The sequence below is a fragment of the Cygnus olor genome, chromosome 7 (genome assembly GCF_009769625.2).
Source record: "Cygnus olor isolate bCygOlo1 chromosome 7, bCygOlo1.pri.v2, whole genome shotgun sequence".
Taxonomy (NCBI): Eukaryota; Metazoa; Chordata; class Aves; order Anseriformes; family Anatidae; genus Cygnus; species Cygnus olor.
The window spans coordinates 3903916-3923475 of record NC_049175.1 but is presented as its reverse complement, the minus strand read 5'-3'; the positions used below and the strand labels follow the sequence as shown (position 1 = coordinate 3923475).

The 19560-nt window shown below is 42.0% G+C and overlaps 1 long non-coding RNA gene across 1 annotated transcript in view; it reads right to left on the bottom strand.

Moving 5' to 3' along the window:
* Positions 1-321: 321 nt before the first annotated feature.
* Positions 322-19560, bottom strand: part of LOC121073369 — a 39364-nt gene continuing 20125 nt past the window's right edge. The window contains exons 2-4 of the long non-coding RNA XR_005821653.1: positions 5829-5955; positions 629-738; positions 322-456 (exon numbers count right to left, since the gene is read on the bottom strand). This is a non-coding gene — a long non-coding RNA (uncharacterized LOC121073369). The remainder of the gene's footprint in view (positions 457-628; positions 739-5828; positions 5956-19560) is intronic.

Sequence of the window (19560 nt, the reverse complement as noted above, 5' to 3'; positions counted from 1 at the left end):
ATTTCTGAATACAGTACATTCATTTTGAGCTTTGGTTTTATCACAAGGCTGTAATTACTTCTAGGGACAAAATACTGATCAGAGGTAAAGGAAGAAAATGAACCCCTGTTTTCCAGGGCACAAATAGACTTACACTTTCATAATACCTTTAACTGAAACCCATTTTGAGCAAATAATAACCTAACTGTAGGACAGCATACTACTACAGCCTGATGATGGCTGCAGGAATGTGCACTAGCTAAGGAACTGGATGAGTATCTGCCAGAGAAGAACCTTTGTTCTTTAAGAACATTTTCCATTACTATAAGGCAAAGATAAGTTACTTGCCATGCCTAACATGAAATTGGTGAGTGTGCAGGTAAAATCTTGTAGTGACGTTTAGAGATATTTGCAAAATCCAGAAGCACACTTTCCTCTTTGTCTTCTCTCTCTTTTTCAATATGTTCTTTTCTTTCCCTGAGGAAGAAACAATAACTTCATTCTGACTAATATACAGAAAGTCTCCTATGACCAGAATGGTAAACTTACAATGAGGCATTTTATTGGCCCCAGCCTCAGCCCAAATAAATCCCTTTTGTGCAGCTTGATCTTCCCTTCACAGGCCTGAAAGACCATACTTCAGCCTTACCACTTCAGCAGGAGCTGCAGTTAGTGCAGGAGAGTGAGGGGCATCCTGAAGCAAATCACTGATCTGCAAAGGAGCATCACCAGCTTTGGAAAACTGCTCCGATGCAACACCTAAACGAAAACGCAACCACAACAGAAAACAGTATGCCCATCTGTGAGCCACTCCTCCTCATAAACGTGAGCCATAAACTCTGCTGAAAATTAAAAGAACCCTCAAGCAAGCTGATAAAAAAGTCCTGGCAGGGGCTGGAAGCCACTGCATCATAGAGCTGTGCCCGCAGGAGCACTGGGGCCTGGTGGCTCTCTGTGGCTGGTGTGGCCAGGCCAGCCCAGGCCCAGTTTGAGCCAGCTTTCCTGGCATGGCAGAGCACGAGTGCCAAGGCAGCAGGCGTCACCCTCTGCGCCTGGTGCTGATGTGGATATCATGTCCAGGGACATGGCTTTGGCCCGTGTTTCACCACGCTGGGATGCTGTGAATGCTTCCTGGCGAGGAGGCTGCACCTTCATGTATGGAAATGCAGCACGTTTGTGGGGCCCAGAGGCTGCTCATGAGAGCCCCTATGCCATACGCTACCTGCCACAACGACAGGTTCGCCTCAACAGTATCTGAGTGTTTCTCCAGGAATAAGTCACAGGCTGGGGAAGCACCGTGTGGGCCGTGTTTACAGTCAGCAAACAGGGGAAGGCCGCGCGGTGTTGGAGCGGAGTTGCAGCCCAGCCAGCCTGGTGTCAAAGCATTAGAGAATGAACTGCACTACCCCCAACCTTAAGGGCTGCAGATAATGCTCAGCAATGAAGTTTTATCTGTGCTCAAGCACCTATTTTTTATGCGGCTAAAGCTATGTTACAGATGTTCCTCGCTAGAATAGATTTGCTCCGCTAATCCCGCACTAAGCTGCTGGCAGGGCTCCCCCTGCGCTGCCAGCCGGGGTGCCGAGCAGCCCCCTCTGCCCTCCAGTTCCCACTGCCGTGCTCTGCCAGGAGAGGGAGCCGGCAGTCTGAGATTGGGTGGCCTTTGATGTTTTCTGTTCATAAATCAGAGGGGGTGCTGGGGCTGCCCCACACGAACGTAGGCCTCCCTCTTGCTCTGGGTGGACGTTCAAGGGGCTGAGGATTTCGCGTGCAGGCTGTGTACCACAGCAGGGCCTTGGTCTTGCTGGCTCCCAAAGCACTCTGAGGCTCCAGACTGGGCTTTGAGGTCCCCACTCGCTTTTCCTGACTGCTTGCCCAGGTGAAACTCCAGTGGGAGTCTGGACTTGATTGAAAATGAAGTCTACAGGTTCTGGCATGACATTATACATGTAAAACCACTGAAACGCAGCCACTGCTGGAGAAGAGAGTGGCAACCAGTGGAGGCAGAGCGAGGCAAGCGACAGCTGGGAGGCGGGAAAAATTTTGTTCAAGGCTACCAGGTGGCACACAGATGTTTGACAACATTTCTTTTAACTTAGAACACATCAGCCTTTTTCCCCCTGCGGTATATGTGTTCATTTTGAGCAAGTAACTGGCAGCTGGAGAAAGTTATTAGAAAATGCTAAGTCTAAGTTCCAGCACTTGCAACAGCAGCAGAATTACCTGTTTCCTATTCTGCCCAAGCTTTCTTTTTCCTTTTTTAGATATTGTTGGCCTCGAGTCAAGTTTTGCTGAAGTTATGTATCAGAAGGGGAATAAGTGGAGCTCCAGCTTGTTTAAAAGTAGAAAGGGAGTTGAAACAAAGCTGGCAGAGATACCAATGCAATTATTATCTTGGTTCTGGATGGGATTGGGGCTGCTACTAAGAAAACAGGAAATAAGTGAGAAAACAGTCCATAAAAATGTGAAGAACAGCCAATTCTACAAGGCTCCACTTGGTGCTCAGATGTCTGTAAGTACCGATAAAGAGCACACGTGAAGAGGAGGCACCGTATCATTATTAAAGGCCCTTTCAGTCTTATTTTCATTTCAGTTAACTTCAAGTGCTGGCATCTGGCAAGGGAAGGAGAATAACCTCAGATCTTCGACTAACAAAATGTGACCGCTGACCATGCTGTCCTCTTTTCCTTTGAGGCTGTGGGTAGAAAACTGTGCTTCCCTTGTATTTTCTTCCAGATCTGAATGTAAAAACAGAGACATTTGGTGACAGTTTGGGAGTAAAACATTACTTGATTTCTGTTATTTGTAGGCTAGAAGAAGAGCTCCTCAGATGGTGCTGAGTTCTGTTATCCAGGAGGTGCCTAGGAGCTAAGCTAGGGAAAAGACTATAACACAGTGTGAGCAACCATTGGGACCACTGGAAATTGTGAGCCGCAAGGGAGGCTCCTCCATAGGAAGTGCCTTTTATTGGCTCCATTGTGAGTCAGAAGAGTCCTGCGCTCTCCTGATGCCATCAGCCTACCTTACCCAATGCTCCCAGGGGCCAGCTTTGCCGCTAGCTGCCGGGAGGCCATCAGGGTGCAGGAGGTGTTTAGTGGCCTGTCCCCCTGTGTTTATGGGGCTGTTAACATTTCTGTCCTTGCAAAGGTCTCTTACTGATAAGGATGAGTGGTGTGGAGTTATGCATACATGTGGTTGCAACTTCCCATCTTTGTACCAGCCAGCACATTATCATATACATAAAAACCTCAGCAGCAGCACCCAGGGGACTATTTACATCCACTGGCATGAACTCATTCCTGCAAAGGAGCTCAAGCCAAATCCTGCAGAGACCAGTGGGAATCTCTCCAGGCTCTTGCAAAGGCTAGTCTGCACATTGGAGAAAATGTTGGGGCTTGGTCATATTTATCACCATTCAGGTAAAACATGTTGTCAGTTAGCACCTTTCCTAACACAACACATATTTTCTAAAGCTGAAGGAAGGTGAGCTTTTTTACCTCCTTTTATTTTTCAACCAGTTATTCTGATTTACTTCTGAAATTGCACAGGAAACTAAATGGATGTTCATGGAGTAGCCAGGGATCAATCATTACCTTTTCATGTGTAAACTGATCCTAAGGTATCTATCAATCTGTTATAGTCCTATCTGTGGAAGATATGCCTGATTCAGAAAACCGAGAACATATAAAGGAAGCTAAGGCAGGGCAACATTCACTTTCCTTGGCTTGCTCTCTAGAAGACAGTTGATGAGTGAGTTTATTATCCGTACAAAGCATGAACTAGCCAATACACCCTTTCAAGGGTTTGCAGGTTGCCTTAATGTAACTTGCTCATTTAATTTGGATCTATATACCTCATGAGAAGGGCAGAAGATTTTCATTTTCAAGGCCTTATTTAGCCATAAAAAGTGTATCAAGTTAGCTAAGAGCAGGTCTATGAATTTCATTTTATTTGGTGACAGGAGAAATAGGCATATATATATCACCCTTTCAGTAACCGCTATTAAAAGGTGCATGTTTCATGAAGAAACAGTGTATTCCATGTCATAACATCTTTAGTGAAATAAAATTCAAAGTGTTTGTAGTATTTGTGCATGAAAAGTATCAGTTTACTCATAGTCACATGTTAAGTGTATGAGGCAAAATTATAAGCCCCTTTTTGTGACTGGAAACAGCCATACCTGGAAAATTAGGATGAATTTTGCTCAAATGCTGGCTCCAACAAAGTCAGTAGGAGTTTTTCTATGGCCTCAGTGGAGCCAAAATTTCTCCTAGATTTTGTACTCTTTTAGATGTTTTACGATTTAGTCACCAAGGTCATTAAAATACTATAATCCCTGGTGTGATCCATGACGGGGGTAAAAGCACTTATAAAGGGATTGCTTTCTAAACTGGTGTAATGATGGTAGCAGTTCCCAAAGTAGAACTATTCCAGTTCAGAACAGTTCCAGTTTCTCAATCTTTTGTCAGTGTTCATTACAGCAGTGATATGCTTGTGTCTAAATCTCGTTGATGTCCTTCCAGAGGGCACTAAAAACCCTAAAGTAAGTGAAGAAAAATTCAGTGGTGATTCTGACTGGCTGCTGAACTGCTGCCTCTTGAGCCCTGTCCCTCAGCTCATAATCTATAATGTTTGCTCATAAATTACAAAGACTGCTCCCTCTTTGTTTATATTCATCCTCTTACAGTTCGTCTAACTGGAAGGGAATTAGGAAAAAACAAAAGCATCCCTGCCCTCACCTAGCCATGGATGATACTGGGCTAACAAGCCCACAAGAGCTGTCAGCACTTGCCATAGTCCCTGGGAAGTGTGGTGCCTAGACAAAGCTGCCCTGTGGTGGGGTGGCTTTGGCGGGGCTCTGGGGACAGTGTACAGGGCTGGCACCCAATCTCAGGCCGGATAGGATGCCTCTCCCGGTGCTGCATGCCATGGGGTCCTGGAAAGCCTCTTAAGGGACTAATGAAGCCTACTGAGAGCTGACCTCTCCTTTTCCAGTGTTAAGAAGGGGATGGAAAGGCACATCTCTGAATTAGGGTGCAAAAGATTCAACCTGAAACAATCACCAAAGTCTCACACAGGGTGAGAAGAGAGCTTGACTGTTTCCCGAGGGTGATCCTCTCAACATCGATGAAAAACAGCTAGAGGTAAATACAATTAAATGCTCTCTTAAAAAATCTAGATTATAAATGAAAAACCTGACCATAGGGCCCACTTGTTTTTAACCTTGCAGCAGCACTGTGACAGGGATTCCCCGTCCTGCACCTGTGAGCAGCTTTCTTCACAATTGCAAGTGACTGTAACGTGGGCGGGTGATTTTAGAGTGACAGCTACACAGCTGGGGGGACAATGTGGCACAATGGCCCTTTGTCCTCCACAGAGGACGGACCACCAGGAAGGGGGAGGCTGTCCCCAGGGTCCAGCAGGGAAGCTCTTCTTCCATCTTCTCTGGAGACATCCAGCATCTGCTCTTCTCTCTGGTCCTTAAAGCCACCTCCTTTCCACTCTTTAATTAGCCTCTGATGTTATCTGGGCGAAAAAGTGCTGTTGTTCTTTCAGCAAGGAAACCGTAAAACAGCCCAGTGTATTTATTCTCTTCCTTCAAGTGTGTCAGTCCTTTGACTAATGATGACAAGATTTCTGGTCTTGTTGAGTTGCTAGCTTCTTCACAAGTGCTACTAATAAATACTTCAGTTTGGAAGCTAATTTCTTACAACTGTCTGGCAAATTGCACTGACACAGTCAACTCATTTCTCATATGCCTTTATCAGATAGCTACCAGATTAAAGACTAAATGAGCAACACCTACTTCGATTAGATACCAGATTAAAGAGCAAATGAACAATACTTACTTGGATTTGAAATGGTCACTGGGTTCACTGTGATTTTCTGTCTCCTCATTAGCCCCTGGAACTACCCAGTCACCAGCATAATGTGTTGTTAAAAGGCTCTGGCTTGTCTCCAAAGCGAGAAGAAAACCTGCAAATAATAACGTCATTTAAATGCATCTCTGAAAGCCTGGAGGTGCCTCAAATAGATTAGCACTTTGGACTTTCAGAAACCATGCAGTCCAGTGTTTCTTACTGATGTTCCCAAAGAATTACAAGTATCCAACATTTACATCTCATGACTCAATAACCTCTTTTGTAGTAAATAAGCCCAGGAAATTCTAGTTTTCTATCAGAGAATTTTGGTGATTTTTAGGACATCAAGTGTAAGTAGTACACAACCAAATCCACATTTACAGCTTTTTGAAAGCCCACAGCTAAAGAGAGTTGGTGAGTGGGTGTAGTACTGTGCTGGGATTCAAAGCAATGTCACCTTGTGAACGTATATATTACCATATAATATAATCACAGCTAACAATAACTTGTCTGTGACAGACCCATTTCTTCCACAGCTGGTGGGCTCTTTTTTTTTTTTTTTTTTTTTTTTCCCTTTTTACCTTGTGATCTTTTGGCTAGTACTGCCAAGAAGCCACCACATGTTGCAGGCTCTTGGTGAATGTGGCAGGCAGTAGCAGAACCATCCGAAGGTTACAAGATTTAGCATGAATAGTTTTGTGATTTGATCCTTCAAATAATAATTTTAAAAACTGTAGTAATGTAAGTTATCAGCATTATTCTCCAGCCTATGTTCCTCCTTACATTGAAAGTAGTTGTTCTTTATGGCCTAAAACAGAATGCAATCATCATCAATAACATCCTCCAACACTTGATTAACCCAAATGCTTGGATGAAGACTAATCACCCAAATCTTTACTTTGTGAAAATGAGGAAGAAGGCATACTTACCTCACTGTCTCCTCACTTCAGAAGCTAAGCTCATACCATAAAGATTTTGCAAAGAAGCCTCCACCTTACAAAGACTTAAAAAAGAGCTAAAGTTGTGGCTCCACGGAAGTATAGAAGACAGTGCTGAGGCCCTGACATGGGTCAGGTCCACAACATGGGTTTAGCAACTTGTGACACCCATGTGGGTGATTAATTCACAAGTCAGGCGTATGCATAAGACTTGACAGACCAGAGGGCTGCTGCATGTTTTAATGGTATAAAATGGCCCAAATCTCACAACTGGTAGCCTTAGTTGCTATAATAGTAATTTTACTAAAATTAGTGCCTGATACATTAAATAACTTATTGATGATAAATAATCTGATCAGTTTTATGAGGAGGAAAGAAAATTTAATAGGACATATAATCTACTGGGACAGCAGGAACTCTGTCATTACTCGTGCACGGGAAACAAGGAAGCAAGAAAATATAGTACTCTGAGCATATTCTAAAAGGATCATTGTGCAGAAAAAAATCTCTCAACACAAAAATCAAAAGGTTCATAACAGGGAGAGGCAGTGCCTGCTCTGCAGTGACAGCTTCATGTTTATTTTTTCTAGGAAAAATAAGAAGGAGATACTGAAGTAAAGACAAGATAATTTTATTCCCAGATCAAATAAAGGAACACAGAGTGTGTTCTCATCAAAGTGATTACTTTAGGGGGAACTAATACAATGAATGTTATTAAATGAAACAACTTCTTTATAGGGCATCTCACATTAAAGATGTTAGTGTAAGTAATATTTCTGTCAGGCAAAGTGATTCAAGACAAAACATCTTGTAGAAGATACAAAAAGACCTTCAAGAAGCCTCACATTAACAAGATGTGCATATGAACCTTTGTGAGAGCTCATATAGGATGGCACTTTCTCAGAGAGTGCATGAATTTATGCGTCTTTATAAAGGTACTCCTTAGTAATCACATACTTGTAAAAATGTATTCTATTTACTATGCTTCCTTTGCAGCAAATTATCCCTTTGCTTAACAAGCCTAAGAAACAAGGATGTCAGGAGCAAAAACGATGACTGTCCTTTCACTAGTTGTTTGAAATCTTTTATTTTAAATTAGCTACTAGATGTTGCTAGATGTAGAACTAAAATAAAAGGCTGCTCAGCAGAGACAACTGGGACAAATCCTCAGCTCTCTGGGAGCTGTCTTCTTTGCAAACAGGAAGGACATGCGTGTCTCTCCTTCTATCGTGCTGGAAGCCTTAAGAGCAAAACTCATGCCATGCCAAGCGATGGGTGCAGCCCATGAGATAAGCTTGTGCAGATGCCTTGCTGAGCACATATACACACCTAAGCACTGGCAATCAGAGCTAAGCAATGTGGACCTGCAGTATTTCTTTGTGTTCTGAAATGGACATCTGTATATCAGCATACTTGAAGACCTACAGCTACATTTTATTATTCTAGAATCTGAGAGGTCTCAGGGGGTAATTATTTATAAAATGACTAAAACATCTTGCCTCGGGTGCTGAGCTCTGGAAAGCCATGTCTTCTCTCAGGGTCACAGGAGTTAGAGATGAAAAAGCCTGACTGCATCATCTTGTATTGTTCCCTCCAGTGCCTTTGCCAGTAATTTATCAAATCTGTATTTATCTTAGCATTTCTATATGGCTCCCATTGCACCACTTTGCAATATTCAATTCCTTTATTCTCACCAGGGCCCTATCTGGTATGTTCTGCATCATGTGTGATGCAGTCCTGAAGAGAAAGTTCGTAGCAACAGAAAAAGACAAAGTACAGTCCCTTTTCCTTACTTGCTACCTCACTCGCTAAATTGTCGTCTCATTCTCATCTGATGGGGTTTCTGTCTCTCCCATGGGAGAGATGAAATTAGTGAGAATGTAGGTGGGGACTGAGCTTGTTCTTGGGCATAAAGAGCTCAGAATTATCCTGTGCTTTCCGCTACTTTCTTCCAAAATATTCAGGTCTTTGCAGGAAGTACAGAATTTCCAGAATATCTCATGGCAAGTATTTGGTCAAGTTCTATGGCTTTTACTATTCAGGAGGCTTGGCTGCAAAACAAATGTGCATTTTTTTGGGGCTGGGATATTCTTTTGTTTTCTTCAAGTAAGGCCTGTGTGCCTTTTAGCTTTTAACACTAATTTTTGATTTTCTTTAATTACTTTAATTTTTCAATAAAAATCCATTAAAAAAAGAAAAGGAAAAAAAAAATAGAAAATCCAAACATTTTGTTTCTCTTTGCATCGAGCAATTTTTTTTGAGATTTTTTAATCGAACAAATACTACAAACCACAAGCTCTAAATAGCCATTCTTCAGTGGCCAGACAGAGATCCCAGAGATTTCTTCTCCAACCCAGCTCTTCTCTTGAACAAGGGATTCTGAACCTGGGTGTTTCCTGAAGCATTGGATAATCCCAGAGAAACGCTGTTTGAGTTTGGTATAGAATCAAGAGTAAATTGTCTGGTAAGTCAGTGTCTGCCTTTGTTCTCCACAATTCTGCCAGCTAAGTAAGCACAGCACATGCTAATAGCTATTTATGTTGATTATGACTTGCAAATACCACAGAAGTACACAAGCAAGTGACACATGGGAAAACAGGGCTCTGAAACTTTGCTGCTATAGCACACTTCAAATGATAAAATCATTATCCAAGAATAACAGAGGGTATATTTTGTATGGGAAATACATTTCTTGTAGACCTAAATGCATCTCATTATTAAATTTAGAATTCCACAGATTTTTAATCCCAAAGTGTGCTGTTTTCAGTTGCAGTACTTGCAGGTAATGTAAGAACCTGCTGGCACAAACCACCACTTCTGCCTTGAGTGGCTCAACAGTCATTTGTAAAAACCATCAGTGAAAGCATAATGGAATAATAAACTAGAATATGACAAAATCTGTTGAGACTCTTTAAAAAATTTAGAAAGTTATGTACAAATATGAAAAAGGTGGTGCAAGCGCTGACATTTTCATGCATAACTTTCAAACAGACCTTCTTTCCCTGTCAGATTGATAGCAATAGAAGTTTTGAATAAAACATTGCAAAGACTGTGACTTGTTTCAGACGTTTTCTCAACGGTCCTAATCCAGACTGGAGGCTGGAGGCTTTGGCCATTGGCTAATGGTTGATTCTCATTTACCCTGTGGGTACTTTTCACAGTTCTGGCATTATAAAACAGCCCTGAAGTGTTTGTAAAATACAGTTTACATTTGCATTGTGGCAAACGAGAAACGAGTCCCAAAGTCCTTAAAGCTAAAGTTGGTAAGAATGTACTTTTTATAGACTGGCAGCTTTTTCATAACAGCCCCTCTTCTTTGTCTTTGTGAGTCACAAGAGAAAACAATCATTCAATAAAACCATTTTCATCTTAGAGCCATTACTTAGAAGTAATCTTTCTTTGTAGAGAAAAAAAAAAAAAGCATAAATTTAGTGTTATTTACCATTTACTTTTTCTTTTAGATTTTACACATAACAATATAAGCCTTCCTATTACTCTTATTAACATACGGAAAAGTTCAACAAAAAAAATAGCTCTAGTTATGAATCTTTGACTTATTCTAAAACACAAATGTTAATCCCAACAGTGGTCTTGTTGTATGGTGTATTGTCCTATCATTTGTGAATGTGCAACTAATATTTCTGGGGATACTGAACCTTCCCTGGATACTTATTTTTAGATGAGATGAGAAGGGCAGATGCCACTCCAACATAGACACCTTTGAAGACTTTGTACTAAGGATTTTGCAATTCACATCAGTAGTTTTATTAGAAATAAAAACATCAAAGGTGTATTTCCAAAAATCCCTAATACTACATGTCTATCCCACACCTTGTATCTTATTTAAAATTTAATTTTGCCATGGCAAATGAAACTAGATAAAACATTTGTTATTAGCTTTGCTGTTTTATAGATTATTTAATTTAATTTGGTGGAACTTTATCATGGAAAAACCTAAAGAGATAAGCTAAAAATCACAGACTACCAAATACTCAACAGAAGTTGCTTAATGCCACATAAAGAACTGACCTAAAGAATTTAATTATTGTTTTAAGGACAATTTTTTTCCAGCCTCCTTTTTAAAGTTTGTTCCTCAATATAGGCAAAGGCATTAGAAAAATAAATAAAAAGTGATACTTAAACTTTGTAAAGTTTGCGCATTTAAAGTATGCAAGTACTTTGTCAGTAATTCAAGATTCTTGGAAATTGAGCTATAAATGAAACTAGACACCCGATCTGCAATGGAAATACGTAAGATCATGAATTGGATTTAACCGGCTCCAGTAAATCATAACATTGTTATTATTGTGTGAATACTTCATTTTAGCATCAGAGTAAAGAAAGCCCAATTGAAGTTCAAAAACATATGCTTTAAACCCTTCAAATTTAAGAATAGAGTTGTGCACATATATCGTAGTACACATATATCGCACATAGAAATAAGTTAAAAACTTAAAAACTGTGAATCTTGGATTATTAACAGCTTAAAAAAATGTAAAGGCTGAGTAAATTTACTGGATACATCTATTCTGTCTGAATTTTGACCTAGACTTCCTATGCCTTCTTTGAAATCACATGTCCTCAGAACAAAACAAAACAGAAAACAGGCTCTTGTATAAAACATAGTGTGGATTCTTCAGGGAGATCTTTCTTCTGTTCTGTCTTTTTATTTATTTTTAAAGCATAAGTACAACTATCTAAAATTGCGATTGCAGTAGAAACTTTCCATTCATGTGGAAAGGAAAATAAAAAATATTTAGCCAACCAACCCAGAATGTCTCTGTTACTTAACATTTGGTCGGGGTATTATTCCTGAAGTTCATCAATGTGAAAATGAAAACGTCTTTTGGGGGAGTTTCCAAGTGTGAGCAAGGAAGGGGTTCAATACAAAGTCCCAATTACATTTTGAAAGAGATGGAAGTTGTAGCACTTAGTTATTTCTGGCACTGAATCTCACTTCAAAACTACAGAAGACATTTTTACAATCAAGTGTTGCACATATTTATATACAGCTCTGAAAAAGGCAATTAATTATATTATATTATTAATTAATTGTTATTAATATATAAACATAACAAGCCACAGAAAAGTTGCAGAGGTACATGCACGATTACTTAATATGCATGGTTAGGAGAAAATCAATCCAGACAGACTTAGTTGTACTACATTTAGAGACCCAGACGAGAGAGTGAACTAGAGAGCAAAGCCTCCAGGATTAGATTGGAGCAAAATAGAAAATTTCCTCAAGCCTAAGCTTGTGCTGGGAAGGACCAGGCACGTGCCCCAGTGCCTCTGACCATGCCGCTGAAGAAGGTCCTGTCTGCATGCAGAGAAGGGTATTTCCCACCTGTACCCATCTGGGCTCCAGCCGTGTTTCTGGCCCATCATCTCTGTCTCTCTCAGGAGCCCCATATCCATTCCTGACCTCTCAGAAAACCTTAGTCACTTCTAAACAGTAACACAAAGATTCACTCTTTTCCTTTTGTTATTAGTCCAGTGTAGTATTAGATGCTACACGGAAAGAGAAACAGATAACTCATAAATCTTTGGGAGGAGTTTTTCAGCTATGATGGAAAAACCTAAGCCAATAGTCTAAACTTAAGCCAAAAGCCTACATAGTCTTGGAACACGGGGCTGCATGTACAAGTGCTGTTCATGAGGAAACATGCAATAGAAAAAACCATCTTCTTGGATGAAGCACACATCTTTTGGGCTTGTAATTCTCCTGAGAGATGATAATACGTGGATTCCTCCATAGCAGGGCAGATCTCCTTTGAAAAGTTTTTTGGCAGTAGGAGAGACAACATCTCTATTTAGTAAATTTACCTGAAGAAGACTATTAAATAGCCATAAAAAAGAGCTAAAGAAATTATTATTATTATTATTATTATTATTATTATTATTATTATTATTATTATTATTATTATTATTATTATTATTTTATTATTCATTTCTAGGAGAAATAGAGGAGTTTCTTCACACTACTGCAGAGAAGAGGAATCTTCTCCAGCAGCAGGGAGATGGGCAGCAAGGACAGTAACATTTGCCAGAATCACCACAGCTGACTGCCTGTGCAATTTATGGAGTGGCTTTTCAGAGACAAATAACCCACCTGTGCAGACAAAAGAAACTGCCAGCAGTTCTTTTGTCAGAAACAGGCAGAGATTTTCTTTTTATACTTGGACGTACTGGTGACATTTCACACTTGAAAGTAGGGACAGAAACAAAGGGGTAGAAGAGGAGCAGTAGAATATTCCCTGACGTTTAAACGTGGTTTCGACAACACCAGGGCCAGGGTACCTAGGCCATCTAACTTTTCACTGCAACTGGGCATTTGGTTTCAGCATGTTCTGGGAGTTCATTATGACAGTTTCTTTCTGGGTTTAGGTCTACACTTGCCTATACCCCATTCAAATTTACAAATTTACTACTGAGTCAATGAAATTTCCTGTGAGTGGTGAATTTGCATTCTGACCCACGTGTAGGAGACATACTTGAAAGCGGATGAGTTTTGTCTTCAGCAGTGCAGCACAGCTTTTATCGTGTGGTTTGCTCACTAGCCTGACACCACCATTTAAGAGCTGCTGCAGTTATCCTTCATCCTATAAATGTGATGTTGTTTTCTACTGTCTAGCTGTGTGTGACAAAGAAAGACATTACTCAGGTTTTGCTTTCAACTCTCAAAAGTTCAAAGGAGTAAATAAAAAATAATCAAAAGAAACAAACGGAAAACCTCAAGCAAATCCCATCATTCTTTTCTCCCACCCAAATAGCCCTGCTGGCATTTGGATGGGAGAAAACTCTCTTTAGAGCTCACTATTAATTTCTTCCCACCATCACCACAGCACCAGGATTTCTCCTCCCATAGTACAGTTGAAGCTTTCTGTAGTTTCTATGCACCCAGAGGAGAAGTATATGCCTCCATTCCCTTGCAAATACTGCAGAGTCATTAGAAAGGAACTGATAATAGAGTAGGATTTCCCAGAGAAGTCAAAGATGGGAATTGCTGGGAGAGCTTATGGTGGGGCCAAGCTAGTGCTTGCTGTGACCACAGAGGGCCGAGAGCACCTTCACGGCAGTGCTCGCAGAGCAAGGTGGAGCAAGCCAGCAGGGAAGGTGGCTCAGTAGATCAGAGGTGGGTACTTGGTCCCTGCTAGGTGTGTGGGCAGAGGTTGCCCTTGGCCATGGCTGCTATGCTGGAAATCAGGTGGATGTTGGCCATGTAACTTTTTTGTGTACGGCTGGCTACAGAGTCAAGTCAACGCTAAACTTTGGAAAAAAAACAGAATGGTTATCATACCAGTAGATAGCATTGTACTATTCACCTTGATTTAGGAATTTGGTATTACTGTCTGAGTCACTCAACTACCAAAGCAAGTGCTTGACTGCAATTCTGGGACTAAATCCCACTACAATACTATTTAAGGCGAAGAATTACTATTCTAGAATAACTAGGAGCAGCCTCATTTAAAGCCAGAGTAAATTTAGAGCAGTAATATAAACAATTTTTAGTAAATACAGCAGGTTTTCTAGCCTACCTGTTTACATGTGCCGCAGTTTTGTCTCATCCAGCATCCTGCTCCCATTCCAAAATGTCAGTTTGGGTGCTACTCTTTTTCTGGGCTGCACTGGAAGCACTTGACTTTTATGAGGTGCTGACCACGGTCTATTCAAATTTACCTTCTGTCAGGCATCTCTAATATGGGGGACTTCGACTTTGGAAATAATGACCCTATTATTATAACTTCATTGTACAAACAAGTTGAAATATAAACTATAACAAACAAGTTCTCCAATTAGGACATATAAATGCATGCCAGGAACATAAATTCAGAAATCCAGATTTAGTCTTCCAAAATGATAAAACTGGCTCATAGTGTTAAGAGAGGTTTGTCCTGACTATCACAACTCATACAGAAACTGAGCTCTTAGTAAGAGAGGGGAGGCTACATAGTTTTAAAGAAAGCAAAGACCAAGGCCCAGTTGAAACTATCTTGACATCTAAAAAAACGAAAGAAAGAAACTGGGGAAAACAACGCTAACTATACTGTAAATATTCTGGATTATTTCCTAAAAGAGAAAAAAATACTGAAAAAGAGCTCTTCTGTAGATACATCACAGTCACAGAATTGTCTAGGTTGGAAGAGACCTCCAAGATCACCCAGTCCAACCTCTGACCTAACACTAACAAGTCCTTCACTAAACCATATCACTAAGCTCAACATCTAAACGTCTTTTAAAGACCTCCAGGGATGGTGACTCAACCACTTCCCTGGGCAGTCCATTCCAATGCCTAACAACCCTTTCAGTAAAGAAGTTCTTCCTAATATCCAACCTAAACCTCCCCTGGCGCAACTTTAGCACATTCCCCCTCGTCCTGTCACCAGGCACGTGGGAGAATAGACCAATCCCCACCTCGCTACGGCCTCCTTTAAGGTATCTATAGAGAGCGATAAGGTCGCCCCTGAGCCTCCTCTTCTCCAGGCTGAACAATCCCAGCTCCCTCAGCCGCTCCTCATAAGACTTGTTCTCCAGACCCCTCACCAGCTTCGTTGCCCTTCTCTGGACTCTCTCGAGCACCTCAATGTCCTTCTTGTAGCGAGGGTCCCAAAACTGAACACAGTACTCGAGGTGTGGCCTCACCAGAGCCGAGTACAGGGGGACAATCACTTCCCTAGACCTGCTGGCCACGCTGCTTCTTATACAAGCCAGGATGCTGTTGGCCTTCTTGGCCACCTGAGCACGCTGCTGGCTCATATTCAGCCGACTATCAACCAGTACTCCTAGGTCCTTCTCTGCCAGGCAGCTTTCCAACCACTCATCTCCCAGCCTGTAGCTCTGCTTGGGGTCGTTGCGCCCCAGGTGCAGGACCCGGCACTTGGCCTTGTTGAACCTCATACAGTTGACCTCAGCCCATCGGTCCAGCCTATCCAGATCCTCCTGCAGAGCCTTCCTTCCCTCGAGCGGATCGACACACGCACCTAACTTGGTGTCATCTGCAGACTTACTGAGCGTGCACTCAATTCCCTCATCCAGATCATTGATAAAGATATTGAAAAGGACTGGCCCCAGTACTGAGCCCTGGGGGATGCCACTAGTGACCGGCCTCCAACTGGATTTGGCTCCATTCACCACAACTCTTTGGGCCCGGCCATCCAGCCAGTTTTTAACCCAACGAAGCGTACGCCAGTCCAAGCCATGAGCAGCCAGTTTCTTGAGGAGAATGCTGTGGGAAACGGTGTCAAAAGCCTTACTGAAGTCAAGGTAGACCACATCCGCAGCCTTTCCCTCATCCACTAAGCGTGTCACTTTGTCACAGAAGGAGATCAGGTTCGTCAAGCAGGACCTGCCTTTCATAAACCCATGCTGACTGGGCCTGATCGCCTGGCTGCCCTGCAAGTGCCGCGTGATGACATTCAAGATAATCTGCTCCATGAGCTTCCCTGGCACTGAGGTCAAACTAACAGGCCTGTAGTTCCTCGGGTCTACCCTATGACCCTTCTTGTAGATGGGCGTCACATTTGCTAGCCGCCAGTCAACTGGGACCTCCCCTGATAGCCAGGACTGCCAATAAATGATGGAAAGCGGCTTGGCCAGCTCCTCCGCCAGTTCTCTCAGTACCCTCGGGTGGATCCCATCCGGCCCCATCGACTTGCGTACATCCAAGTGATGTAGCAGGTCGCCAACCATTTCCTCGTGGATAGTGAGGGCCACATCCTGCTCCCCATCCCCTTCCACCAGCTCAGGGTACTGTGTATCCAGAGAACAACTGGTCTTGCTGCTAAAGACTGAGGCAAAGAGGGCATTAAGCACCTCAGCTTTTTCCTCATCCTTTGTAACTAAGTTTCCCCCCACATCCAGTAAAGGATGGAGATTCTCCTTAGTCCTCCTTTTGGTGTTGATGTATTTGTAAAAACGTTTTTTTGTTATCTTTAACTGCAGTAGCCAGATTGAGCTCCAGATGAGCTTTGGCCTTTCTAATTTTGTCCCTGCACAGCCTCGCAACAGCCTTATAGTCCTCGTGAGTAGCCCACCCACCCTCTTTTTCTCCTAAGCTTGAACCACAGCTCTCTGTTCAGCCAGGCCAGTCTTCTTCCGCGCCGGCTCGTCTTTGGACACGTGGGAACAGACCGCTCCTGAGCCATTAAGATTTCCTTCTTGAAGAGTTCCCAGCCTTCCTGGACACCTCTGCCCTTCAGAACCACCTCCCAAAGGACTCTGCCAACCAGTGTCCTGAACAGCTCAAAGTCAGCCCTCTGGAAGTCCAAGACAGTGGTTTTACTGGTTCCCTTCCTGGCTGTAAGAAGCTGAAGGCTTTATGTAAGAAGCTGAAGGCTTTGATTTGGTCAGTAACTGGCATGATGCCATAAATTACAAGATTCTTCAATAAGTTGTGTTATCAAACGCTAAAATAATGAAATATATATGGTTATTTAGATCCAAAGTCTTGCTGAAACCAAAGGAATTTAGGATCCAGTCCTTAACTCAGTTTAGATTTACAAGGTAGGACTCTCCGCAGAACTGCAAGTTAATCCTGAAGACAGGTAGTTCTGGCACTGTCCCAGCTCCTGTAAAAGCTGTGATGTCTTTTCTGAGAGGTCCAGAAATTCATGTAGTTCTGGGAAGTTTGTCCTTTTGAGGATACTTACTGCAGTCACAAATGCTCTAATTTCCTAGACCCCACTGAAAGAACATCACTTTATAAAAACAGTCTGCTGATAATAAAGCTTCTAAAAGGTGATTTAGATACAAAGTATGGTTTGAACTTTCACAGCTTTTAGTATTTCTTTCTATGTGTCCCAGTACACACTGTTCCATGAAAGTCTTTTTCTTACATATACAACAAGTGGTGCATTGTGTTTCCTAAAACTCACTAGCTGTGGACTTGCTTTCATTATGAAATTTTGTTGCATGGAGATGTGACATAATGACGACCATAACTGACCTGTCACTGTAGATCAGAGCAAATCATATTCAGCATGGCAGGTAATTGTGATTAAACCTTGTTCCCATTTCGTAATATGGACAAGACCTGACTTGGAAAGGTCCTAATAATCAGACCTCCATTTTCAAAGGTACAGACATTTTGTCAATATTAGACAATAATAGGGAGATAAAAATTTTAAAAGTCAAAGGAATTAATGTGATGTATGTGCTGCAGACTGCAGTTCAATCTTTGAGAAACACAGCTATCTGTAGCATTTTTACAGAGGCACGAGACATTTTTAAAATAACCAATAGGAAAGGAAGGTCTAGCTTCTGTTCAGAGCATCATACGTATCTTCAAAATCACTGCTGGAACAAAACATTGTTTTCAAGCTGCTTTCTGCCGAAATACATAACGTGTCCTATTATCTGCAACAGCATGTACTATTCATTCACAGATCAAAGCAGGTATTCAAAACTGGACACGTGAATAAAAAGTAGAATTGGCACATGCGTATATAAGCAGTATCTTTTGCATGTGAATGAATGGGACCTGAATATGGCCCTGTATTTTAAGATCAGAGCATTTCATTCCTTTGGAAACTATTTATTGGTGCTTGTTGTTTTTTTTTTTTTTTCTGTACAACACAATATTCTCAGGTATGGCTCAGAAGGCAGCACCGCAACATGCAAGCATAACTAACTGCATCTATGACTACGTGGGTTCACTAGATACTGATCCTGTCTTCTGGGAATATACAAGAAAAGGAGAATTTTTGCCTTTTAAATCTGCATTAAGAATTACACAGTCCCTAGCCAGTTGTATGTGCCCCTTTGTTTCCTGCAGGGAGAGGGACATAAAAAGGGCAGATAAGGAAACCTAACTAGAAGGGTAGGCCTCTTAAAACTATTCATTGTGTGGGGAAAGAGGGAGGAAGGAACTCACCTGACCCTGACCACCCAAGCTTTTAACGCTCAAAAAGACTTTCAAAGCTTTCCGAGGAAGATTTACAGCTGTGAAAGATGGCTGGAATTACAGGGAGGCAGAGGAATACAACCCGCCTTCACTTCCTCCGCAGCCCCAAAGCACCCCAGTCACTTCTGCATTTTTAGAAATGTAAATACGTTGTTTTAGGAACTGATTGATAGATAGAATCAAAGGGATTCCTAGCTTGACACCCTCACACAGTCTCTCCCTCCAAATTCCTAGCACTTCTCTTAGAGGGCTGCCTTTGCTGCCAGATCAAGCCCCTGCATCCCACCTCCCTGCCCTCTGTAACAAAAGAGCCTGTCACAAAGGGTCTGTGGCCGCTGCGATTAACACAGCACAGCCGTGGTCTCCCTGCAGGGTGAGTTCCTAAAAGCCCCTAGCTTTCTGATAAAGTTTGCTGTGGGAAGGTCACAGCCGCCTGTTACCAGTGACAGTCGTGATGCCTCCTCACTGGAATACGGCAGTATTATTACTGGCTCTAGCCTCAGAAGCTCTAGGTAGGGCTAGAAATCTGTGCTGTACGCTCTAAATTCACAATGTTTACATCATGTATGATAGCATTATTGTGCTAATATGTCCAAATAGCAATAAAAGACAACAATGATATCCACTTCCAGATGCAGTGACAGAATTACTCCTGTCACAGTGGATTTTCCTTGAAGGCTTTGGAGCAGGTTTGACCTTCTGTTCAGACCTCCAAGACAAGTTGCTTTTATCAAAGACTTCTTGAATAATGGGGAATACGAAGAAAAAAAAAAAAGCTCCTTCTCAGCATCTAAGGGTCCTGTTTCAGTTTTAATACACATGTACACAGGACCATTCTGCTGGCAAAAGCAGGTGCTTTTTATTTGCGTTGTATTTCAGG